At 37.0% G+C, this 27,203-nt stretch overlaps 1 long non-coding RNA gene across 1 annotated transcript in view; it reads left to right on the top strand.

Annotated features, from left to right (window-relative positions):
- LOC133530448 (uncharacterized) overlaps window positions 1-26,904 on the top strand; it is a 124,633-nt gene extending 97,729 nt beyond the window's left edge. Inside the window, exon 3 of the long non-coding RNA XR_009801307.1 lies at window positions 26,791-26,904. This is a non-coding gene — a long non-coding RNA (uncharacterized LOC133530448). The remainder of the gene's footprint in view (window positions 1-26,790) is intronic.
- Window positions 26,905-27,203: the final 299 nt, after the last annotated feature.

Here is a 27,203-nt window from a genome sequence, read left to right as displayed (position 1 = left end):
TTGGTGCCCCCCTAGACGTGGTGCCCTAAGCAAGTGCTTATTTTGCTTAATGGTTAATCCGGCACTGAATATATCAAACAAGCACTTACATTTTCAAAGGAACTTTGACAAAACCATCGAAAGAAAATCGACAAAAACGAAACCTTACTTCGCCTTAGGTAGTATGACACGTAGGCATATACATATTATATAAGGTCGTGGGTATTTCTGTCTACAATGAACTGTGACCTCATATTTATAAGTCACATATGCCTAACCAAGTATACAAATTGTATGTACAGTCGCCATCAGATATATAGGAGCGGCCAAGGTGCTCACAAATATCTGAACACTAGAGTCTTCTCTTCTCAGTCGTATACTCGTATCAGAGTCGTGGTCATTGCGGTCGTAGTACGGCCTTTTTAGTTGTGTCCCGCCATGCTTCTCTATTTATTGCATCCTGCACGCACAGATTTAAGCGTGACCCGGTGAGAACCTTCACTTGGTCGGTCTATCGCCCTGACTGCCTCTTTCCTTGCGGCCTTCTTCCCTGCGCGTAACACTAGAGTGCGTGTTAAGATAGTTTGAAGTTGAGCTAGTGTGGGAGTCGTCGATAATCTGCAAACTGTATTAAAACAATTGTTCTTTGTTAATAAATATTTTATACTTTACTTTTTTAAGAGTTCCGTATTCAACTATTTACTTACGTTTTACTTTTTTTTTAATACTACGTCGGTCGCGCATACTGCCCGCCTGATGGTAAGCAGTCTCCGTAGCCTATGTACGCCTGCAACTTCAGAGGAATTGCCGACCCTAACCTATCAGTGTTGGCCTAACGTTAATTAGAATTGATCATAAACCATTACAAATTGAACCGTGAATTGTAACCGTCCGTTAAGGTTTACGGTTCAATTCGTAATGGTTAATGGTAAATTCTAATTCACGTTCGGCCAACACTGGTGTATGGAAGCCGTTCGACGAAGTTAAGGTTGCCATACATCAAACATTTATTCAGCAAATAGGCCACAGGGGCACTTTTACAAATATCAAATATCAAACATTTATTCAGCAAATAGGCCACAGGGGCACTTTTACATGTCCATTTTTACAAACAATAAAAAAATAAAAAAAAAACAATTACAAATATCGAATCTATGAAATAATAAATACTTTATTAGAGATGTATACTGTCTCTAAATGTCAAATTACACAAAAAAAAACTATGATAAAAAAATAAAACCATAAAATACTAAAATTCTTTAGAGATGTATAAGTCTCTAAGTGTCAGAGATAAAATATAATTATACAAGCAATAAAAATTACATAATAAAATATGGAATCAATGAAATATTAAATTATTATTATTTCCTTTATTTATAAATACAAGATAATTTATTATTAGGGTCTCTAAATGTCGAATTACACAAAAAAACTAGGATAAAAAATTACATAGGTACCAGTGGCGGCGCGTCACAAATCTTCGTGGGGAACCCGGAGCTAATTTTGCTTTCCTTTTCTCCATGAACCGATCGTGAAAGTATCAACGGACTGAAATTAGACAAGCCGGTGGGAATCGAGTTCTATGAACGATCCGCCACTGATAGGTACAACAAATACTAAAACTATTTAGAGATGCAAAAGTGTGGTGGCGATGTGCTTAATTAAGTTAGATTTTAACAAAACTTCAAGATATTGAGGTGATGGTGATTTTTGGAGTAATGACAGATAGACCAAAGAACTATCACGTCTACGGAATAAGAGTGAGTAGCACGTCGTAGCGTAATAAGGTGTCGGACGAGCTGAGCCAAGCGTAGACAAGAAATAAAGCTTTTTTCTATCAGCTATTACCTATTCGGCGTCGATAGGTGCTTGGGAAGCCCTTTGAGTGACCCGGGCATCGCCCTAAAAATCTTGACATTTCCTGGACGGTCAGGTTATTCTATTTTTTCATATCGTAACTCTAGACGCTGTGGACATCTGTCTCAAAATGAAGCAATTTTCGTAATTTAACCACATTGTAAGTTATGCAACATAACATTGGAGTAAAGAAGCGTGAAATTCAACACGTGCGTGCCCAGTGCGTGTTTATTCACTTAGGGGGCCCGTTGTTAGCGGGAAGGGCGTAAGTGCAAATATACTGGATGTACAGGCTGGCTCAAAAATACGTCGACATTTACTTATATAATTAAAAATGTAAACCACAATCATTTAACTAAAATGAGACGTGCTATCTCCAAAATATACTCGTCTAGCTTTGATACACAAACGCTAACGTATGTTAATATTATTGACAATATGCCGCAGCAAATAAAATGTCAACATATTCTTGAGTCCCTCTGTACAGGGCGAATATATAACCTAAGGGGTCGATATGGTAAACTTAAAAGGTTAATATTGACCAAAGTGGAAAGAACATAAATCTGTGTATTGTATGTGTCTGTGATCATTGAAATGTGAAATATGTGTGAAGGAATCTTGGAATAAACAATATTTTTCAGACGAGACTAAGGTCGTTTATTTCCACATAAAACGATTAGACATTTAAATCAAGACTTGTTTTCATTGTAGTGTAAATTGTTGTTTAGGTGCATTTAGTATTGAGTACTTAACCTCCCTGCCTCGCGCAGCTAAACTGTGGGATGAACTGTCGTCCGTATCGCAGGTGTCCATGAGCGACGGTAATGGCTTGCCATCAGGCAATTTGTCTGCTCGTTTGCCTTATATCTGTCTAAAGCATATTTAGGTATTTCCCTACCATAAATTGCACTTTTATTAAATCAACTAAGACCACGTCATGTTTTATCATAAAATATTCATGCTTCCTCATATTACTTTAAATTAATCATGCTGTACGTAATCACTTGGCAGGGGGCTTGCACATTCATCCATAATATTGTAACGTCGTAAGTACATATCGGCTTTATTGTACAATACGACCTTTAGTAACAAGCAGGGCTTTATTGATATGAATGCACTCAAATGTATTATGCACTCGAACAGGGTGTTATTCAATAAAATTAATGGCAGTCATTCATCATGTTTCCCTTTCATAAATACTAGGTATCGTAAATACTCTTTCTCACTCGGATTATTGATGAAAAATCCATAGGTAGTACTTACTTATTGTATTTAGGTATTAGATATTAGATGACGAGGTGTTAATTTTTTTTTAAGAATATTATGTTAAACGAAACTGATTTTATTTCAACATAAACCGTATATAATTGAATATTTTGTAAGATTGTCTGTTTGAATTCCAGAAAAGGTAATACAATATTTTGTACGAAAAAAAAATCGGTTGTGGATTGTGAAGCAGTGATATTAAAAGGTGGAATATTAAACTACAACTAAATCGAATTACGTTTTGTAGAAATTGTAAATTAAGTAAAGCTCCAATATATGTATGTACTTAATGAGGCAGCTGTTTTTAATACGGTTATAAAGTAGCTTGAGACAGGGAGGCATATTCTGATTGAAAGGACAGTAGGGCTAAGATGGTCGGCTCTATCATTTGTCACCATGCCTGTCACGTTCTAACAAGTGCGAAAGTGACGGGCAAAGTGATACGCGATAAAAGACGAACCATGCTGCCACCACAGGTTATGAATTTTGCCTGGATGAAGTAACGTTTCTAGTTGATAAAATGTCACTTCTGCCACTGATGTATCATATCCATAATCCAGAACAAATCCTGATCAAATTCATAACTTGTCTGCAATCAGCCAATCAGAATACGCCTAGGGAACAGGCAGACATATTTAATTGTCCTTGCATCAATTAATTACGATGATCAGTTACGATTTTAAAATTTAGTTACAAATTAATGGATATGCTATTAAATAGGGTTTAGGGTGCGTAAGGTTAATTAATAATCCCCATTAATTCACACAATTTAACAACAGATGGGGTGTGATCCAGTATTTTATGTTGGACTGGGCGGGTCATTGATTTTGACTCCTCATCAAAGCAATTCTTTTGATTGGTGATCAAAATATGTTGTGATGATAATTGTTATTGTTTTTACAAGGGGGCAAAGCTATTGTTCAACCGCTCGTGCTAATTTTGATACCCGAGCAAGCGAAAGATTCCAAAATATGAAACAAAATCAAACCAAATCAAATCCACATTATTAAATTTATCATTCAAAATAATCAATTACCAAAATCAATTTTACCAGCCAGAAAGGAAACAACTCAAAATTAGCATTAGATTTACTTTGATATTATATTACTTTGCCCCACACGTGGATAAAATGCAACTTTCTCATCAGTTTTTCAATAATCAAGAGTGTCTTTACTCTTTACCAGCTGGCGTGGTGAAAAACCAATTTAACAACTAGGTTAACTAACTACTTGTGGGTGATTTTTTTTTGTGAAATATTGGACGAAGTTTTTTACGAAACCTGCGTTGTAAATTTTGCTGTGGTTACTAAATGAATGATATTGATTTGATAACACCGGTATTCAGTTGCTCTTTTTTACGGAAAGCAAACTCGATTCCATTTTCTAAAGTGCATTAAGAGCATGAATCGAGCCATTTGCGGATCAATGCAACCCCTACGAGGGGTGATTGCACAGAGCACGGTTAATCGAACCTATGAATGTGCACGCACGTTATGGTAGATTGTAAACCAAGGGATGAATTTGATTTGTGTTTCATATTAAATCTCGATGTCTACCTGCACTAATTACAAGTTTCTGTTTGAACCAATGGTTGACTGGTAGAGAATGCTTTAAGGGATTGGGTCCGCCATTTGTACAATTTTATATCGTGCAATAAATATTAAACAAGTAAATAAATGAAAGGTATACATGAGCGCTATTATCTCTCATGTCAGATTCGTGTCAGAATAGGTGCGTCTTACCCGAGTTAAACACTACTTTTCGTTTCAAATACGAGAAAAGTAAAATATAAAGCAATTCATGTGTATTTCACAAAACATGACTAATGGCGTTATTCATAAACGCGTTACAGGCCTGAATTAGCTATGAATAGTTTATCTTTATCTGTCATTTTGAAAGGGATAAAACATAATTTAACTAAATCAGTAGGGCTAAGATGGTCGGTTCTTTATCATTTGTCACCATGCCTGTCACGTTCTAACAAGTATGTAAGTGCGAAAGTGACAGGCATAGTGACAAGTGATAAAAATGGAACCATGCTGCCACCGCAGGTTCGTAAAGTTTTATGAATAAGGGGGTTAGTATTAGTATATACCAATGGTATAGTATTATCGCTGCTGCTGTCATTATTTAGATTGGGATCAATTTAAGTCTATGTTTTTTGACCCATATTTTGTTGTATTTTTGTTAGATTTGTTTACTTCTTTGACGTTGTTAATTTTTCATTCAGTAATGTATACTTAAGGATTTTTTTTGTCATTTTGTTTTGTGAAACAATGTAACCTAATTGATGCTAATCGTAAATAAAATAAATATCGTACTTGGGTAGTTAAACAGACTAAAACCGAAACGTGCCACTTTCAACTTACTTACCTATCTATTTATAATAATATTATTATTCTATAATAATGAACCACTTTCACAGAATGAGAAATATAATTATAAAGCGCAGGACGAACGCAGTGACGTTATATCGCTATCGTTTATCGCTGGCATAAAACATTCATCTCTTTCTGGTATATACTGTTGAACGCTACGAATGTTTTACTGCAGCGATAAAGAGGAGTGCTACTTACTCAGCTTAGAGTTTACCACCAAAGGAAGCACTGGGTAATTCTATTTAATTTATATCATAAAAAATTTAATGCAATCGCCTTGCTAGTAAATTTAAATGGGTTATAAATTAAATTAGTCGGTTAAGCCTTAAGCATTTAATGGAAGGTGGACTAAGCGAATGCACCTGGACGACTATTTCCATATCGCACACTGACCAATACAAGTTAGGACTCCAAACCTGTAAGAATTCTACGCAGATAGATTCTTGCTTATGTTGGTTTGTTTCAATGTACGATAACAGTTCTGGCATTGGACCAAATAGTGGTGACATTCCAGCAAAGATGCGGTTAATTGTTGTAATTACCTTACTCATCTGAATTGAAGGCGCAGTCGCATTTTACTTCTTTTCGAGCTTAATACAAATATCACAGGTACAGTAAGTTGCAGAGATAACTGGCCAACGGCAAACAAGTTTATATACGGGGGGGGGGGGGGGGGGGGGGGGGGTGGGGGGGGGGGGGGGGCACCTTACTGTACATCATCATCAGGCATTGTACATCTTTACAGATGATTTAAGCAGCATCTATGATCTATCGAAAGCGCCGCTCGTGGCTATATAAACCGATTTTTGAACGGCGTAATCACCCTCATTTATGGCAATTATTTACTGTACATAAGCCCTCTATAATGCGTTCAAAGACCTTAAATAACGCACAAACACACAAAAAGATGAGTTTTATTAGCAAATGAGATATCTGTAAAAATATTATTATTGCCTCAATATTAATCATTTCAGGTTTATTATATTGAAATGGAATTATTTTAATTTTTAAGGTAGTTTCTGTATTATATACCTATTTGCCTACCTGTATTAATGATTATATTTGTTTGTTTCAGGTAAGTGATTGTGTTTTCTCACAGGCTCCGATACTTTGTGAGTTCCTACTTAACAAAACGTCTAGCTCAAAATTTGGACTGCTCATCACGATCAAGTATTTACCATCGAAGAGAATTGAGTATAGAGGCGTATTGACAAAGTAAATTTTGTAGTCAACTAAATTTACTGCCATCTTTCGATACAGGACTAAAACTCTTAGAATGACATATGGATTGACCCATGTTCTTTCACTGATAGGTATGTGTTAAATATGAAACCGTGTCGCCATCTACTATAGTATAGGCCAAAAGTATATCGCCATTTATTCGAGCATAATTTTTTCTTGATTTATCGAGGCACGTTTTTTTTTCTTATACGGTGATATTATATGTATATATTTTTGTTTGCCATTATTGAGTTAGAAAACATCCAAGCGCAAAATCGAATAGATAATGCTATTATAGACATAATTCAAATCAAAATATCATTTGGTGAAATACTTTTAGAAACAGATAAGCATCATATTTAGCAAAAAAAGTCTAGAAATCGAAGGGAGCGATATAACGCGTTTCGAAATGTTTCTAAATGTTGTTGCACTTTTCCGACGACGGATGCAGAAAACGAATAAACCGAGCAATATGAAACGTTTAATACTTTATTAGTTAATGCAGTCAAAGTTGCAGTTTCCGCAAAACCCGGAAATTGCATTAAAACCGGAAACGACTGGACAGAGATGACAGTTAATGGAACTGGAGCTGGAATTATGAACGCTCGTACTTTCTGAGGCGGCGGTATTGTGAAATAGGACAGGTAAGATTTAGCGTAAATATATGCTAAAATATACACAAAAACGTAATGAGAAAGTCATCTGTTAGACTTGTTAGAGAGTACCCTGTGGCATGAAGTCCACATTTTTGGCAAGCCGATAACATTGACATATACCTCAGGACGGGCCTTACGGGCAATAAGAATGGGGCCAGGGGGCCTACCGCGATTTTTTCTCTTTTACTCTTACTGAGACGTAATTAGAGTGACAGAGAAAAATGCGTGCAATTGACGAACTTCGATTTTCGTGGTTATAGCCCAGTACAGCGGTGTCACGCACACGAATTCGAGCCAATCGTGCAGTCTAACGCCACAACGCGATTGGTTGATGAGTTCGCATCACGCGCGCGTTTGTTCGCAACTAGTTGCGTTAGGACTGTATGATTTTCTCGAACTAGATATATGTCAATGACCGCTAAGATGTTTTTAGCAATAAAGATTTGTGAAATGAATAAATAAATACAAGAAAACACAGGTGCAGAGCCATTGTTTTAAAAGCTAAAGTTGCTGTATAGTTGCGTTACCCCTTCAGATATAGATTTCAATCCCACATTGGCGGAAATCGAGTTATCATCAATGATAGGTTATGGTTCCGATCATTCCGATACGAATATTCGGCGTGGCTATGCAGGTGGAATTTAAACCTTAATAAGAGTCATACGAACCTAGAGTTAGACCAAGCTAAGCTGGCAGCGATTTTGATAGCCCATACTGTGCAAGTGTTATTTTAAACGCCAAATTTCTATAAATTATGACGTTTAAACCCCCTTTTGGCCCCTACCGGCACTAATGTCACAAGTAAAACAAGCCGCGAATGTAATATATGTACTTAGTCCTGTCAGACCTACGTATCAAACCCAAGTATTTATAATCCGTCTTAGGTCGACTGATAGCTGCAGGACACGCGAGGCTTCACTCGACTCGCTTTCAAATTGCTGGGTAAAGTCAGCCATTTACCTGACTTGAGAGTGATGACTACGTCCTGTCTAAATGTCGTATTTTAGACTTCCGATACCGAAGTATGTAATACGTTAAACAATACCAGACTGATACGACCTTCAAACCTTCAAGAAATGAGCTTACTACCATATTAAAGGCTGGCAACGCATCTTTGCAACCTCTCTGGTGTTGCAGGTGTCCATGGGCTGGGCGACGGTAATTGGTTACTATCAGGCTCTTTTGCCTTTGACATCATAATAAAATCCTTGCCTATCTGAAACATACAATTATTGAGTATTCTGAGATGGAAGATTATGTTTAGAATAAGAATATTGATTTTATTTTGTTACATGTATGAGTTGTTTTGTCCAAGGTTGATTTTGTCATAAATGATACTAAAATTATTTGTTATTATATAAATTTAATCTATGAATATGAAAAAAATAAATTTATTGAGTTCTACATTGAATTTTAAAGTTAAACGAACTTATGATTGAAGTATGGGTAAAGAATCGATCGCTGTCATTAAAATACATTCCTCGAGGGGATAAAACACAGATACGGGTCAATAACATACCCAGTCTACGCTGTGGTCAGCCGGGTAAAACACCTGTCATAGACGGACTGACAGATAAAAAGATAATCTCATAAGTATAGGGACCGTGCGCGTTGGAGGGTCTGCCATCTTGTGGCCTGAATCGGAACCATAAACATGCACATGTACACGTCACGTGTTTTCTTGTGCATAGTAGGTTCTGCCATCTTGTGGGCTACATCGGAACAAAAAACTTCACATTTACGCCTCGCGCCAAAAATCTGACGGCTCCTGTGCTGCCTCCTACAGTTCATGCACGCTCCCTATACCGTTTTTCCAATTTTGGAACGAGACAGTAGACATTTAATATCCCTTCGTCTGGCGACGGCAAATCCATCGTGTACACCATACGGCAGAACGATAAAATTCAAGTGAATTCGATCTTTTGCTAAAGGAAAGCTAACTTCAGCCAAACTTGCTTTGAAGAAGTTTTTAGAGATAGGGTATCTTCCAGTGTCCATAAGTATTTATTTGTGACTGACATCTTAGTCTGAGTCCTTCTGGCACTGATTTTCTATACAAATACAGTACCGGATACGGGAATTCCCGGTTCTCGCCATACAAATTCGGTACCGGGAGCATATCTCGCTAGCATCTGCCGAATCTGGCAGATACCTTTAACAATAAAACCTCATTAATTCTGCTAGATCCAATAAAGGCTCAAATAACTTTAACGTCCGCAAGTAGATTGGTTTTTGACAAAAGATTCAGCTGGATTTGCACTCCCCTTCTGTCGTGTCATTTGTGGGTATCATTCAGATATTTTAGGATGCTTCGGTTGCTGATTGTTTGATATCGATCATCTTTTTATGCTACTTGTTGTAAATAATGTTACCAATGTGTAGTAATGTCAAATTTTGGATTCATATTAGTCTTTTCGTCAATCCAATTTGTCTTTATTATTCGCGACGATACTGCAAAAGCTTTCAACTTAACTTATTCTTTCTTTATAAGCTGAACAATTATATCGCTTCTACTTAGGTAACTTTCACGTTTTTAATTTTTATATCCCTCCTACGTCTCGTTCCACTTTTCTTATAAACCCGCAGACCGCAACTTTTATCACATTTACTCTACCATTCTCGGTATATTCTCGAAATTATATTTCAAACTTAAACAGCAACTCATATCTTCGAGTTTGTCAAGTACCAACTCGTTGAGAACAATGTGCGATGTCAAACTCCAACTTTTTCCATTAAGACTAGTTGGAACACGTTTTGGTTGGGAAACTAGTGAATTATCCCTAATTTATTAAAGTACAGTAAACTGGGGTGCTTTGAATCACGGGGAATCATTGATCATTGAACATCAATTTTCAACGCAAGCTTAATAATTTTTATTGATGTAGTTGGATACGTTAACAGTAATAAGTACACGATGAAAGCATTCAGGAAACAATTACTTAATGTTTAAAAATCGATGATCAATGTCAACCCGTGATTCAAAGTAACCCCAGTTTACCGGTATTGTAGCCGATACCCTATCGTCGGGTCTCGGGAGTTAAATGAAGCGAAACCCGCTTAAAAACCATTTATGAATGCTTCATGTTTTTAACCCCTGACGAGGGGTGTTATCCGTTTGACGCTAATGTCTGTCTGTCTGTGGCATCGTAGCTCTCAAACCAATGAAACAATTTCGATGCAGTTTTTTTACGTGAAAGCGAGATTCTTTGCGGTGGTTCTTGGCTATGTTTGATAAAAATCGATCCAGCAGTTTGAAGAATATCAGCTCTCTTCCAAAATGATGTACGGCATATCTGGCATAAAATGGTTTAAAATCTCATGATAAGCGTAGGGGGTTTTTAATTTTTTAAGGGGTTATTTAAGTTATATACATTGTTATTATATATGATTGTTATTCAAAATCTTTATTGACATCATCAAAAATTTCATCTGTTACATATACGTACCTGACTGACTGACTTCCTAAACTCTCTACCTACACCATTATGAAGCAAGTACCTACTTGAACTACTGTGTCACTAGTGTTCAATGCCTCTTTACAACGTTCTCCGCAAACTTGGTGGGCAAACATGCCGGGACCTATCTACATTGTCCGTGGCCGCGGGCGCAGCCGGGCTAATATGTTGAACACATAAAAAATCGTTCCACACTGGGAACTTGGGAGTTTGTGAGGTTTAGACCTGTACCCCTAGAGTAAATAAATTCGATTTCGAAACGTGACGTACGCGTTTGCGTTTAGTCTCATTTTGTATTGGATTTAGAAAGAGCGCGCCAAGCGGGACGTTTTGGAAACTCAAAATCCTATACAAAATGAGACTTAACGCAAACGCGTTCGTCACGTTATGATGTCGATCAAATTTACACTAGGGGTACTGTTTTTATAAGCTTTTATTTAACTTGCAATGTTCGTATGTAGGTACATATATGCATGTTAGAGATTGTCTTCACTCTTCATGCAAACCATTTTAAACCGATCCAGTTGAAATAAGGCATATAAGAAAAGTACAGTCGCCGATAAATGTTGTTTTGACACATAACTTATTGAAAGAAGATATAGGTTAATAGGTTCTTAGGTAAACTAAAGCTTTTGATCTTCTATATACTACTTGTTGTGTATTGCGTACATCGTTATGTAGTATGCGAAGAACACTGTCTATCAATAACATACAGATTTTAAACTTAAGCGTAATGAAAACTTTGTACGGAAATTTCTATAACAAGTGACCCGTTATCATTGCTCCGGATCAGATATGATAGTTTGAACAATAGGTACGAGTAACTAGTTTTCACACTAGAAATAAGCAGCGACATACTTTTATCTGAGAATTGGATTACTTATTTTCATGTTATCAACTTTTTCTTGTTCGTTTCATAAAGCATTTTCGCAATACAAAACAAGACGCAAAATTTATATTCGTATACAATAATACGTCCCATTTTACGCCTTCAATAAATCAACATCTCATATTTCTAAATGCCTTGTCGTCCTCTTCTCAAAGCGAAAATATTACATTTTATTTGCTTCGACTTTTGACCGTGGATTTTGTAAATTTCATATTTCAATCCATTTAGAATATGAGCTTGTAGATATTTGGAAAGAGCGAGGAAGGTTCTAGAAATGCAAATTTAATAATTTGATGGATGGACATATTGGACATTGGTGTTTTATTTATTTTGTTGAAATACTGTTTTCACCTTATGCATTTTATGGAGTCTTATAAATTACATAATTTTCAACTAATTGGCAAGTTATAGTTTGTTGCATTAAAAATAAAAAAATGAACATATACTTTTAGGTACTGTGTTTTTTTGACTTGTTTTGTACACAGTGTACATAATTCGAATTGGATTGTTTTCAGTTAAAAAATAACGTTGCTGATGCTATTTGCTTACTTGTAGCCACACAGCCTGCACGCCGTTATGAAATCATGTTCAAAGTGAGTGTCCAAATCATTTTATTTTGTCGAGCCTTATAAAAAATATTCCACGTAGGTACTTTGTCACTGACTGTACCTCTGGAAAGTATAATCTTTCCATTTAAAACCAATTAAAAATACGGATTCTATTTCGTTTACATTGTTCGTCGGTATTTTATAAACTTTCATTCTCATTTATAGACAAATAGGTAATACGAGACAGACAATTCGCCGCTCGAGATTTACTTTTCAAGATTCTGATTTAATTATTTGTTAATCCTAGAAATAAAGAAAAAATTATAAAACTCACTGCGTATATGTCTGTGTGAGTTTTCCGCTTTGCCTTTGCTTCTAAGATTTGTAGCATCGTTTGCAGGGCGTGTGCAGCGTATGTGAATATGCAACCTACGCCCACCAATACGTGCGAGCGACATGCCTAATTAAATGACACGACATGAATTATTGCATTTCCAGCACAATAAGCGTGAGGTCGTATCAAAACAAGATAAGATCCGTGAAATCAGAATCTACTTCCAGCAGAATTGCCGCAAAATGGAAAAATATTGAACTCTTTATGTATTACGTCTCAAAGAAAATGTATGTACGTACATTCGTACTGTTCAGGAAGGAGCTACTAAAATTTGCACAACATTGCCTGGCAAAAACAGTTGTTACCTATCAAAACGTTGTATATGTCTACTAATTCCTAAGACAGCGGGAGAAAGGTGAATATTATTACAAATTATATATAAACAGCGTTTTTGATAAAATATTAAGCATTTTAGACCTTATATAATATTAAGCATTTTAGACAATGTTGAACAAGTTTACGGTACACATTATTTCATGAGCATTTCCACTAGAAAAATAGATGTAACTTACATGTACGTCTATTTTTTGCAATCCTTAAGCTCTGAAAGTATTTCCTGATGTGTTTTGATAAATATCTTCTTTCTCCTTGCACCATTTTTCACGTCTTTATTTAGCCCGATGGTAGACTAGTAGAGAATGCCATTAAGCATTAAGTCCCCCATTTGTGCACACTTGAATTATTCGTTGCTATTGTAACATGTCACCATATAACGACGAAACGAATAATTCAAGTCAGTGTAAACGTGGTATCTAAATATTTTAGAATATGTCTCACCAAAGTTTAATTTACATATGTTTGTATTTTGTGCGATAAAGTTTAAATAAAGGGTTGGCAACGCGCATGTAACTCCTCTGGAGTTGCAGGCGTACATAGGCTACGGAGACTGCTTACCATCAGGCGGGCCGTATGCTTGTTTGCCACCAACGTAGTATAAAAAAATAAACAATAAATAAATAAATCCACATAGGCGCAGACTAAATAGAGCGTTGTGCGGAACCCTAAAAATGAGTAGGTAGGAAACTAGGCATTTCAATTAAACGCCACACGACCACGTCCGCAAAAGTGTTCAAAGCCAGACTATTTAAATATTTCACCGTCTATCTCGCCCACAGATTACACCTCTATAGGTTTCGCATCGTGAAGCCTATAGAGGAGGACCCACATTAAGTTTTAGGCAAAAATTTCATTTTTGGTGTAAGCTTTTATCGCTGACTGTACTTATATCAGCACTTTATCATATATATCATTTTTGTGTGGAATTAAATCAGCTTCCGTTTCGCCATACACAATATTCACATAAAAACTTATAGATCCTGAGAAAATAGAAAAATCAAAAAAGACTTATACTTCTCATGATGGCGCCTGATGCTCGTGGTCCCCAAAGCTCGAATTTTAAGGAACGTTAACATGGATCCAAGTGCCTGCGGTTTCAATTTATTCGTAGGATAGGAGCGCAATTCATCTGAATATGCTCCGTCTTGTGGGCAAGAGTGATCTGTGATCTTACCACTCTCCCCATGTAAATCGATGGGGGGTTCAGACGCCCCCCCCTTTAGGTACCTAACGCTTTTTTCGCTCGTTTTGTTTATGCTCGCATTAATGAAACTGGCTCTCGTGTTACGGCTTCTGATGCGGTCACACTGATGAGGTGTGTGAGCGAGATAGTGCTATGAAAGTATATAGCGATGTCCCGCTCGCACACTGGGGTAATGTGAAAATCGCCTGAGGTTCTGACGCGAATACTTTAATTAATTTTCGTGAGACGAGTCTTGAGTTTTAAAAGCTAGAAGCTTTTTACGCTAATTTGTGCTTTGTTTGCCTTTCTTGATTCTTATTTACTATAATATATAGGTAAGTATGTATAATGCTATTGCTCCGCAATCTCAGTACGTAAATGTTGATTGAAGGTAAGTAGCTTAGCTTTTAAACAAACCTAATTTATGGTTATTAGCACTGCGACCAATGCGTCATTAGGACGAAAGAGGACGTCCGCGCGAAATCGCCTTCTCATAAACACGTGGTCCTTACTTCACTCTCGGGATATTATCATAATTAAAAAGTATTTTGACAGAATTCGATGTATATCAACCACAGTTATTAATGAAGGGGTTCATTTGATTTATCGAATTTTTAATTATTATAAGAGTTAGGAGCATTTAAAATTTTGTATAAATTTCGCTTTGCTTGTGGTAACCCTGACACTTGCCAAGTCCTCCCGCAATCCTGACAATGGACCAAAAATCTTGACATGTCAGGGGAAATCCTGACGTATGGCAGTCCTATGCACGGAGCTAATACATACATTTCTCAAATCATAACTCTTATAACTTTGTTGTAGCTAACTGAAAATCCAATATTGCTGGGAAGCATCGCCTAGCAACGTCAGTCGGAGACGAGATTACGGATCAGATTTATTTGAATATTTTCGCCTGACTATAGATTTTGTGATATTTACCTAATTTGTTTTTTATGTTCAGCTTTATCTAGATTTAGAATATGGTTAGATATAAATGAGATTTTTGGTGCAGAACAAATGGCCGTAGTTTAGCGAAAAAGGATACATTACCTTTGTTTTTGACAGATAAATCACAAACTTTCCTAATAAAGATTTGTGGGTTAGATTCTTTTCCCTAAGGCCCACTTGCGCGATCCAGGGTTAGCAAACTAACACAGGGTTAAATTCGTCGTCTTACACTACTAGTATCTACAGGGAAAAATCAGAATTTTATAAATAAAATAAAAAATGTACGTAACCCTCGGTGGGCGAATCCGACTCGCACCTGTCCGGTTTTTTATTTATTTCTAGACCTAACGTTTCAGTTCATCTAGTTTAAAAACCCTTTTCATAAAACATTCATTAAAAATGCCTAGCGTGGATCGGAATAACAAACAACAGTTTCCACGTTTTCTTTTTACGCAGCCGACTGTACAGCCGGTGTTCGGTTTCCTCGTTAAAATGTAACCGGATTGTACCTGCGGTCGCAGCTATCTTTGTTTATGCTTCATAGATTACGCTTCTACACTACGAGTATGACGATATGTTTCCTTACACCATTACGGTAGAAAGCATACGGTCGATTTTAGAAAATAATAAAATTTATTTTCTAAAATCGACTTCATTACTCTCAGGATCGTATTTTGGTATCTCTTATAGATTCAAGTTTTCCTCGCGGAATCAACGGGGAAAATTTGGATGAAACCACTGCGTATAAAGAAAATGGGTAGTTAGTTACGAGAGGATTTCGGCTGTAATCACCAGTGACTGCTTCTTTCTAAAACAATCGTACCTCGGTAAGATATGAGCCTTATTTTATGTAAGATTTGTGTACAGAAGGTCGTCTACCAACACAGTTAGTTACGAAGTGTAGGTACGAGTCTGTCTTGTCAACGAGATGACATATTAGATATACTTATACATTTATTTTCACAGCTGTGTGGGAGTGTAAATTTGTAGATGGTGTGGAGCGTAATACATATATATTCAAAATCTACTCAAAACCAGTGCTGCCTAGAGATCGATAATACTCGCCGCCGTTAGTTCTTCCAGCAATTAAAAAAGATAATTCGTATCTATAAAAGTCTGCTTTTGAGTTTTATTACAGTTTACTCCAGCTACATAGTAATAAGTAGGTACATGAATGTATACGTACATGTGGTGTGTAATATCTCCCGGACATTCATCCCCGCCACTGCATGGCGTTGCTAGTGATAAAACATTTTATGCATTCACTCTGTTGATAGCTGTTTTATACACCTATAGAATGTGTTTCTTCGTTCAGCATTCGTCAGTTGCTTTCTAAACGTTGCCAGAAACTAAGATACAATGGGGATTGAAAAATAATTTTTTAAAGTTGAATTTTCATTTTTTTGTCCTAAATTTCAATGTCAATGCGCCACCTGAAGATGTCGAACTGTCGAAAAACATTTTTAGTTGAAATTTTGCATGAAACCTCTGTTTCGATTTGATGATATTGGAATAGGAATTAACAAATAAAAAATGTGTGAGTGTCGTGGAACATTCTTTTGGAACGAAGTATATTATTATTGATAAACGTTGTATCGATAGTATAGATCGTAATATTGATTAACAAATACAAAAAAAATAATGAATTATCGAAACTGCTCACAAAATTTCACAAATAAGTTCAGAAATGCGACTTACAGGCAGTTAGAACCACTAAACATAACATTTTTGTACTAGCTGAAATGGATACGCTTAGCTCGAGCTTCATACTCCCTTAGATAATAAAAAATATGATATTAAGTGCAAAATAATACCAGAAGTAATATCTGCATACACTCTGAACCCTGTTTGCCAACTGCGCCAAAATATGATATACGCAAGTCGGTGAAATAAGGCTACTTGTTCTCGAGAAATAATTTAAACAAAAGAGGACCGCGAAATCTTACCCTTTTTTCGCCTAGCCCCAGTCCGCCAACCGTCCGATAAGGAACTTCGTTCCAAAGAACGTGTTATCTTCAACACGTTTTAGCCTTTAGCTATGATACACAAACGTTAGTTAAATTATCAACTTTTACCGCAGTAAAAGAAATTGTCGACGCATTTTGGATACTCTATAGTGTACCGAGATTTATATTCAGTTTTTGATAAAGTATGAAAGGCTATTGTTATAGCTCATAGACAAAACCCTATAGAAAGACAGGGACAGCTGACCCCACCTCTCTGATAAACTGCATCTTCTTCAAAGTACATGACAAATTAATTGAAAATGCAAAGAGAACTCAAGTATTACTTTGAGCACCAAAAATATAGCCAGACTTTCCAAAACTTTCAGTACCCAACTTGCCTTTTCGACGCTTGTTCAATGTTGAAACAGCGAATTTACCACGAACCATTGTCCGCCGTTTAAAATCAGCGGACACAATGGGCCAGGAGAGCCCACAATGGGACTGTGACAATGAAAACTTCCAATGTTTGTCCAGCGTTAGGCGTTGGTTTCTTTTTGGTGCTTTTAGTGTCGCGTTAAAGTGTCCGCTTAGTGAAAAATAGTTGTTTGTGTTTGTGTACATTGTTGCGCGGTGAGTGTGGCATTGTTAACTTTGACAGGATCTCGCATTGCTATCGAACAATGAATTAGAAATGGGTCGAACATTCGGTACTTATTAGGTATTCGGCAAGTTTTTCAATGTTATTATTCGACCGCATTATTCAGTTAATCACTTTTATCAGCAAAGGAGATTTCAGCTTGAGAGATTTTAAATCGGTCCCCTAATAGTGGAAGGTGCTCTAGTTGGAAATTAGGGAAGCCTAGTTCAAGTCTACTTTGTTTACTTAGTGATCAAGTCTCATAATCAAACCTTCATCCACACCATACTCATTCACAGTAGTTTGCACGAATTTAGCATTGAAATTAATGACTCTTGGCTTTGACAGAAGTTTTACGAATCCCAACGACTTCATTTAAATTATTTTCTCCATCAGTACCACTCCGTCGTAGATTTGTCAAGTTAATTAAAAGAGCGGAGTAAACAACGAGAAAGCAGAGATAACATTATATTTCACTAACCAAAGGGCTTATATTAACTGGAAAAACGAGTTGCTTATGCCTTTTTGTTTTTAACCTCGATTTCCGCATTAACTCTAGTCACTCTTCAAGTTTTTTCTCAAACATATCTGTGCTTGTCCAAGCTATTAAAGCCTTTATTAGAAAGGATTAGAGCTGAAGTTCTTTTAAAAGGCGGACAGTTTTTATTTAAATAAATCGCTCTATCTACGCCCCAGGATATTTTTTAAAACACAGGAATTGCGCAAGCTATCTGTAGGATCAGATGCAATGATCTGAATACTCTGTTGGTATTCCTTTCAATAACTATTTTCCCTTTGAACTTTATTGATGGAGTAAAAGATGAGGATAAGTTACTAATAAATGTTATACAGGATCGTTTTGCTTTTTATTATTCTAACATTTTTTTATTCATTTTATCAGTGAACACAGTAATGATTGGCCCTTTTAACTACAGTCATTGGATGGCGATGGCTCCTATTTTTACAAGCTTTTAACTTGCCCTGTTAGTATAAACAGCTAAATTTGACCCACTTTACATACATGTGTAAGCCGGATGACAGTGCCATATTATGGTACCATCGAGCTGATCTGATGATACAGGCGTGAGGTGCCCATAGGAACTTTGTGATGAAACAACTCAAGTAAATGGTGTTTGGAGTTTTTAGAATTGTCTCGATGGGTATTAGTTGCCTGTGGTAAGAAAAGTACAGTCAGCGATAATAGCTTAGTACCAAAGATGTTTTTTTGCCAAAAAGTTATTACTTAAATGAAAGTCACTGATGAGTGGAACCGATATTAGTATAGTTTATAACACCTAAAGTCTGTAAGCAAAAGTGAACCCATGGGGCAACTGCGGCTATAACTATTATATAATACAATATTATGCTGGATTAGAGGCACTTGCACCGGAACCGTACTTATCCCTTTTCTTTACTGGAAACTTTTACGTGTACTAGTTTTGTCCGTAAAGTTTTACGTCTTAGTAATATTCGTATGCAAGCAAGCAACTGAAACAGACAACATTGGAAAACAAAATATTGCCAAGACATGGCGCTACGGAGGGAAATACGAGTAGGTTTGTGTGTTATAAAAGTCCGTGCTCGTTCGAGACAGATGCTACTTGACACAGTAGACGAAAATGAACAGTCAGCAGATATACCTACTTAGGGCCAGTTTCACAAAGTCTGAGTAAAGTATTGGATAGCTAATTATCAAATAATTGAGCTTTATTGTCAGGGCGTGTCAGTGGCGATGCATGTTCAGATATTTTTGAGCACCTCGACGGTTCCGATATATCTGTTTGCGACTGTACTAACAGCGACATTCTTAACTGACTATCATTCGATTTTATGTTAATGCAAAAAGATTTACGAATTGTTTGTTCAGTTCTAACTTGACGATAAATTAGGTTATTTTTGGCTGTTATTTGACCTGTCATTGATCCTTTTTTATATGACGTGATGTACGTATGACCAAGACCTAACAAGCCGATTTTTATTTAGTTATCGATTTTTTTTTATCATACAATTTGGTGCATAGATAGAGTTGTGTGAGTGGTGCAACATCCGGGAACGAAGTTAAGAAAGGGTCGTGCCGGGTTTTCGTGACGGAAAACTTGCACTTTTTTTCATCTAGCCCCCATCCGCCAAGTCCGAACCGTGCGATAAGGAACTTCGTCCAACATCCTCATTCTCACTTGGTTGGAACGAAGTTAAGAAAGGGCCGTGCCGGGTATTCGTGACGGAAAACTCTTACACTTTTTTTCGCCTAGCCCCCATCCGCTGAATCCGAACCGTGCGATAAGGAACTTCGTTCCAACATCCTCATTCTCATTCGGTTGGAACGAAGTTACGAAAGGGCCGTGCCGGGTTTTCGTGACGGAAAAGTCCTACACTTTTTTTCGCCTAGCCCCCATCCGCCAAGTCCAAACCGTACTATGAGGAACTTCGTTCCAACATCCTCATCCTCATTCTCACTCGGTTGGAATCAAGTTAAGAAAGGGTCGTGTCGGGGTTTTCGCGACGGAAAACTCTTACACTTTTTTTTCACCTAACCCCCAAGTCCGTACTGTCTGATGAGGAACTTTTTTTATATATTATAGGACATTATTACATAAGGCTTGTGTTGAGGGTACTTAGACAACGATATATATAATATATAAATATTTATAAATACTTAAATACATAGAAAACACCCATGACTCAGGAACAAATATCCATGCTCATCACACGAATAAATGTCCTTACCAGGATTTGAACCCGGGACCATCAGCTTCGTAGGCAGGGTCACTACCCACTAGGCCAAACCGGTCGTCAAACTTCGTTCCAAAAATCGGCCCTAAGATAATGGACGACAGTACTAGACTGGCAACAGCTCGCGGACTAATGGCAACGCTCGAACAGCTGTCGGCGGTCCAATATAAAAGTTTGAACCGATAGGCCGCCGTCGCCTAACTTCGCGTGATTATTCCTTTTAGTATTAATGGAAGTTCGGACTTTTAAGGATTAATCTCGTCATAATGGTAAGAACGCTGCTTCTTTTTAAGTCTTGCAAGCTAATTTTTGGGTTCGTAAGAAGCTTCACCAGTGTTGGACATTTAAATAAGAAATAACAGTGATGGACACTTCCTTCTAAATTTAATGATCATGCAATTTACGAGCATAAATTTATTGTCAAATTGACAAATTGTGTTAATAAATGATCAAACTAAGAGTATAACCCTTAAAAAGTGTCATGTTACCCGAATTGGCATGTTAGTGTTGTAATACTCGTGACTCTTATGTTGTGTTATCCAAAACTGAAGCCTGTGTTTGACTTGATTGTGGAACCGACCGACCTTCAAGTTCAGAGAAAAAGTTGTAATTAGAAAACTTAGCGTCCTTAGCGGGTTGACCGCGATGTTTTAAGTGCTTTTTTGTTTTTTAGGATTCCTTTATCAACAAGGAACATAGAGTAGGATTTTTTGGCTTCGTTGAGACATAGCCTAGGGGGTTTTGTATTTTTTTGAATTCACGTCGATGTTATTATCTACTTTGTAAAGAAAATCAGAAAGCTAGTAGGTAACGCATATTCAATGTTTTTGCTTTTCCAATTCAGTTTCTTACTTGGCAACTATCCTTAAGGCTAGGGTCCTACGTGGCTTGGCCAACGGCCAAGGTTTGATTTCATATTGAATGGGTTTCTATTAAAGGTAATTACAGGAGTTTCAAATAAGTTGTTTCAACAAATTGACTACGCGATACGCGTACACACGCGCCCAATAGAGATACGGCTTTGCAAAACATTAAATTACAATAGCCTAGTGTTTATTTATTGATAATTAATATAAGAACCGTACAAATGTTTAACAGGATTTATTATACAAGTAATAATAAATAGTTATTTACGATACAAGTGCAGAAAATAGGAAATTCGCAACGAGTGGTGATAAATTAAAACACGACCGAAGGGAGTGTTTGAAATCCACACGAGTAGCGAATTACCTATTCGCTCGTGTATCGTACAACGTTTTACAGTACATATGGATCTTTAAAGTTTCGACATATGCACGGAAAGTGCTCATTCCCGCACGCGTGCTGGAAAGTAGCACCATATGTACTGTAACATGATTTTTAAAGCGTATTAACGAGAAGTTAGTCTACACTAAAAAGTGAAGTCGTACAAAATGTTTATCCAGGGCCACAAAATAAATAGGCACTCTGTAAACTCATAATACATTTTGCGGTACTCTCTTAGTACAAGAGTATTCCCACTTAAAATAAAAAGAGGCACTAGCGCAGATATTTTAACTTATTTTTAAGCTACCGAATTTTTTTATTTATTTCTTTTTTTTAAATTCTACAGAGCAGAGATCCTTTGTGTTTTTCAAGAAATTTTCTACAAACTCGCTTTTAAGAAAATCTTTATGCAAATTGTGGGTAAGACCTCACCCAAGTACAAAAACATGCTACTTTGGCAATTCTCGTGTAATAATTTTTCCATATTTTCAAACGTATTCTTATATAAACATCCTCCAAGGAGAGACTGCAGTTCAAGTGGCCAATTTGTGAGCGCTCGCCGTCCTTCAGACATTTTTTACGGCCTGTGTTACGACATTATTTAGTGCGAACCTTTTTGAAATTATTCGACTAAAAAAAATGTGGGTAGTATTATGAACGCTAATTGACTTCGCGTCTTAATCTCAAAAAATGTGTTTGAAAACTGTTTTGACTCAAGACTGAAGTTTATTTAGAACATCTCATTTCTGAACTGATTGTTATTAACCTAAGACCGTTCTTCTTCCTTGCCACTTCCCATTACTGGGGGTCAGCTCTCCTCGTTCTAAGGCGCCAGGACGGTCTGTCCTGGGTTGTCGGATCTGTAAGTTGGGCTCGCTCCAAGTCACGGGTTATAGTAGCCAACCACGTGGTTTTGGGTTTTCCACTGCCTTTTCTGGTGCATGGTATTGTAAAAGAGATACGGTCTAGCTGAGGTGGGAAATGTAAATGCTCCTGGTAGATTCTTTTTTTATTCGATAATCTTTTTTCTTCATAAACGAAATACATTTATATCGACTAACCCGGATGCTTGCTACTTTCAGAATGAAATCGCCCGCAGATCTTTATTCCTTCAGCAGGGTAATAGTTCTGAATTCAAATAATCGTTGCCAGTTATCTATCAAGAGACTGTGAAGGTTTCCAAGGTATTGTCAGCGCCTCCCTGATCACGTGATCTTCGGAACTTAATACCATTGATGAGTACCAGAATAAACTTATGATAATCGCTATAAAAGGTCTCAGTTTCACACGTGCTCGGTGTGGGGCACGTATGAGGTGGTGGACCGCTATGAAGAGGTCGGCTAGCGACAGTCTGCACCGTGTAGTCCACATGGCTTATTGACTGCACATATTTATTATATGTGGTCGCGATCCAGAACAATAAGGTAACCAGAAAAAAGAAGAGAAGAGTCAGAGGTCTCTCAGAATGTCGTGCGGATTTTACTGTCTCTTTTGTCTACAGAGTCAGACCAAGCGAAGTTAGTAGCGACTTTGACAGCTCAGTCTGTGCAAGTGTTAAGTATACGTCATAATTTAATAAAAGTTTGACGATTAAAATTACACTTGCGCTGCCAAAATCCCTGCCAACTTATCTTGGTATGACTCTAATAACATGATTATAACAGTGCTTATTTGAATAACGCGTTTAAAACAAAACGTATTATCTTCAACATGATAGTCTTTTCTTAAATTATCATCAAATATGGTGCAGTAAAAAAAAATACAACCCACCCACCCAGGGTTAACCTGTAAGTGGTGATAAGTTGGCAACCACACCGCAGTTATATTTGGTGGAGCAACTGTGGAGAAACACTAGGTAGATAGGTACGTAATACTTGGATAATACAATACATAATACGCCCGCTAAACATTATTAATTTAAGAATCTAAAGTAGACAAATAATAAACCGTCAGCGTAATACTTGTCGGCGATATTTCATACTCCACGACAGCGACAAGACAAATGGAAAGCAAGCACTTGGCCGGGAAACTCCAGATATCGTTAGCTGGCCGCTGACCCGAGGGTTGGACAATGTTTAACTTTACGGCCTTTATTCATTACGTGCGCAAAGTTCTTTTGAAGATAATTTAATATAAACAAGTAGTAAACCATCAGTTAAGTATATAAAAGCTATTAATGAGATGTTTCTTGCACCACGAGAAAAAAACATGGAAATCAAGTGGCCGGGAAACTCAAGGTATCGTTAGCTGGCCGCTGACCCGAGGGGTGGACAATGTTTAACTTTACGGCCTTTATTCATTACGTGCGCAAAGTTCTTTTGAAGATAATTTAATATAAACAAGTAGTAAAGCATCAGTTAAGTATATAAAAGCTATTAATGAGATGTTTCTTGCACCACGAGAGTAAAAAACAAATGGAAATCAAGCACTAAGCCGGGAAACTCAAGATATCGTTAGCCGGCCGCTGACCCGAGAGGTGGACGATGTTGAACTTGGCGTCCTGTATTCATCGAAGCTGAGGCATTGTTTATTATTTAGCAGAAGCTTATAATGTGTATTTATAAGTACATAGTACAGAGGTGACGGTACTCACTTTATTAGAAAGATAAGGTACTCGTACATACTCACAAAACATTTATAACTCAGGAAAATATCTAGGCTAGGCTAGCTATTAAGTTAAGAACTTATAAGGATCCTATATTCTATGTTAAGATGATTTTTTACCCGATATTAGGCTTAGAACGCACTGAGATTAATTTTTTGCGGTTTCAGAACCGCAAAAAGTGTAACGTACGGCATGCTTCATAAGCGCACACACTTGCAAGACTGAAACCGCAAGAAATTAATCGCGGTGCGTTCTAAGGCTAATATCTCATTTTATTAGCGTCTAGAATGTAACCGATAAAGAAACGCCATCTTATTTCTCAGAAAAAAAATCATTAGCAATAATTAACGATCCGACCGAAAATTTAAGTAAAATAATTAGGAATTACAGCCATTAACAATGCAGCCCGTTCTGAAATTCTGATTCACCGATGAAACAACTCATTGGCCTACGAAAGCTTTTCTCTTTGATGCATCAAAACTCCCTGTTTTCAGTTAATAAATTAGCAAAGAGCCGACTCTTTAAGCACCCTTGCGAAGTGCAAATCACTGAGCTTAACCTTTAGGGTTGACAGCTACTTATTTGAAAAATTCGGAAAATTCACTGATTTGATGATGTTAGCAGTCAATTTTGTATACATATATGTTCGTATTTCCTTGTAGCGTCAAAACTATTTTTTATGGTTCGAGTAAAGTAAGCGCATTTTTACTGATTTAAAAAAAAAGGAGTAAGCAGGTTATAAGATCTTTTAACTTAACCGGTTTTAATGACTGCATTTCTTGTGACTTTATAATCGAGTTAGTTTTGTAGTGCCATTTTGTTAAAATAATATATGAATGAATGAATGAATGAATGAAATTTAATCCAGAAAATTATTTCCATATACATTATACATTTACACATAATTACATCACATAAAGAATTAAATTAAATTAAAATAAAATTAAATCAAATTAAATAACATCCTAAAATTTAAATAACAATATATTATATTACATTAAAATTCAAATAAGGGCCTGCGTCCCGGGTTACCCTGAGCCCGTCACGATAGGCTTGTGGTAGCCCTTCCAGCGCTCGTGCAGCGGGCTGGCGCCCCACTCTCTCACCGCCGACATATGAAAATTGAAAACTTAATAAAGCCTTAGTTACTAAAATTTAAGCAATGTGTTTAATATTACTGGAATCCCTAACATATCAGGAACAATCCTGTCACCTAGTAACCCTCACTTAACCTGCAGCAAAGAGTCCTTTCTGCACGGGTTATGCAGCTTTCCGCCCCTTTGACGGCTCAATCACCCAACCGTGCTATACACAGACTGGAGTTTAATGACGTTCCTGTACGTCTTTGTGAATTTGTAGATTGAGAAAAAGAAATTGCGCCTTTATGTAGATAGTAGACTATTACTAGAAACATTCCTATCACCTTGTCTAACCTAACCTAACCCTAACATCACCTCCAGCGAGGAGCCCTTTGACGGCTCGAGCGTCCTCCTTTGCCTCGACTACGCTGCAACGCGCATTCTACTAAAATTTAGTAACTAAATTGAAGATGCCTAAACAATTTGTCGCCCGGTAACCCTACCGTCTCCTCCAGCAAAGAGGGCTTTCTGCACAGGTTAAGCACCGTTCTGCCCCCTTTGACGGCTCGCGCGTCCGTGCTATCCGATTACACAGACTGGAGTTAATGATGTTCCTTTACCTTTGTTGGTTTGGGGAAAAAGAATATGGCATCTAGGTTTTATTTAATGTGCTTAGGCTGACGATTTGCAGAGTAGTATTTGTTAATGTTTGCGGATTTTTCGTAGTTTTAGATCGGTCCAATGCTGAGGTTCCTCTTATTGAAAAGATCAAAGACAATTGCTTCTAATTTACTTTGATACATACATATTTACTATCAAGATGACTTTTTTAAATTGGCATGAAAGAATCTAAGTTATCTGTCTACGAGTATACCCATGCATAAAATAAATAAATAAATAAAAATAAATATTATAGGACATTATTACACAAATTGACTAAGTCCCACAGTAAGCTCAATAAGGCTTGTGTTGAGGGTACTTAGACAACGATATATATAATATATAAATATTTATAAATACTTAAATACATAGAAAACACCCATGACTCAGGAACAAATATCCATGCTCATCACACGAATAAATGCCCTTACCAGGATTTGAACCCGGGACCATCAGCTTCGTAGGCAGGGTCACTACCCACTAGGCCAAACCGGTCGTCAAAATAAACAGCATTAGTAAGGCGTTCAACACGTTCAACACAATCTAAACACACTATTATTAAGGGAAAAAGAGTGTGCGGAGATTTTGGAAATTTGACCGACTTAGTATATTTATTTATTTCTTGCTACCATGGTACATTTTTGGGTAGTAACACATGTCTTATGGTATTACATGGGTTGCTTAGGGTGTAGCAAATAGTCACTTACTCATTTCTGCTGTCGTTTCAATATTAAAATGTAATAAATTGAAGACTAATAACTTATTTGTTGTTTCAGGTAAGGACCGTAGAGCCGCATGCATGATTTGTAGACGCGTCACATTTGCACCGCCTCGGTAAGACCCCACCTTAATCTGACCTTATGGGCACGAATACCTACTAGCATTAACCAATAACCAGACCCTGGGCCCAAAAGGCACAAATACTAGTGTTTGTATAATATACATCTACTAAGTCACTCGATGATAGTGAAATTTTGTTGTAGTTGCAGAAAATTTACAAATATTTGGAATGGTAATTTAACTTCTGGGAAATTTATTGGGAATTCTAAAAAGTCTCAGAGATTTTTTTTAGGTTGGCTATACGTACCCTTTAGAGTCTAAGGGACCCGATTTCAAAGTTCATGACTGTGTATAAGTGTAGAACGAACAGATGATAAAAGGTGTAGAACGACGGCGAAAGAGTATCCTG

Source organism: Cydia pomonella, chromosome 22 (genome assembly GCF_033807575.1).
Source record: "Cydia pomonella isolate Wapato2018A chromosome 22, ilCydPomo1, whole genome shotgun sequence".
NCBI classification, from domain to species: domain Eukaryota; kingdom Metazoa; phylum Arthropoda; class Insecta; order Lepidoptera; family Tortricidae; genus Cydia; species Cydia pomonella.
This window is presented reverse-complemented; position numbering and strand designations above follow the sequence as displayed.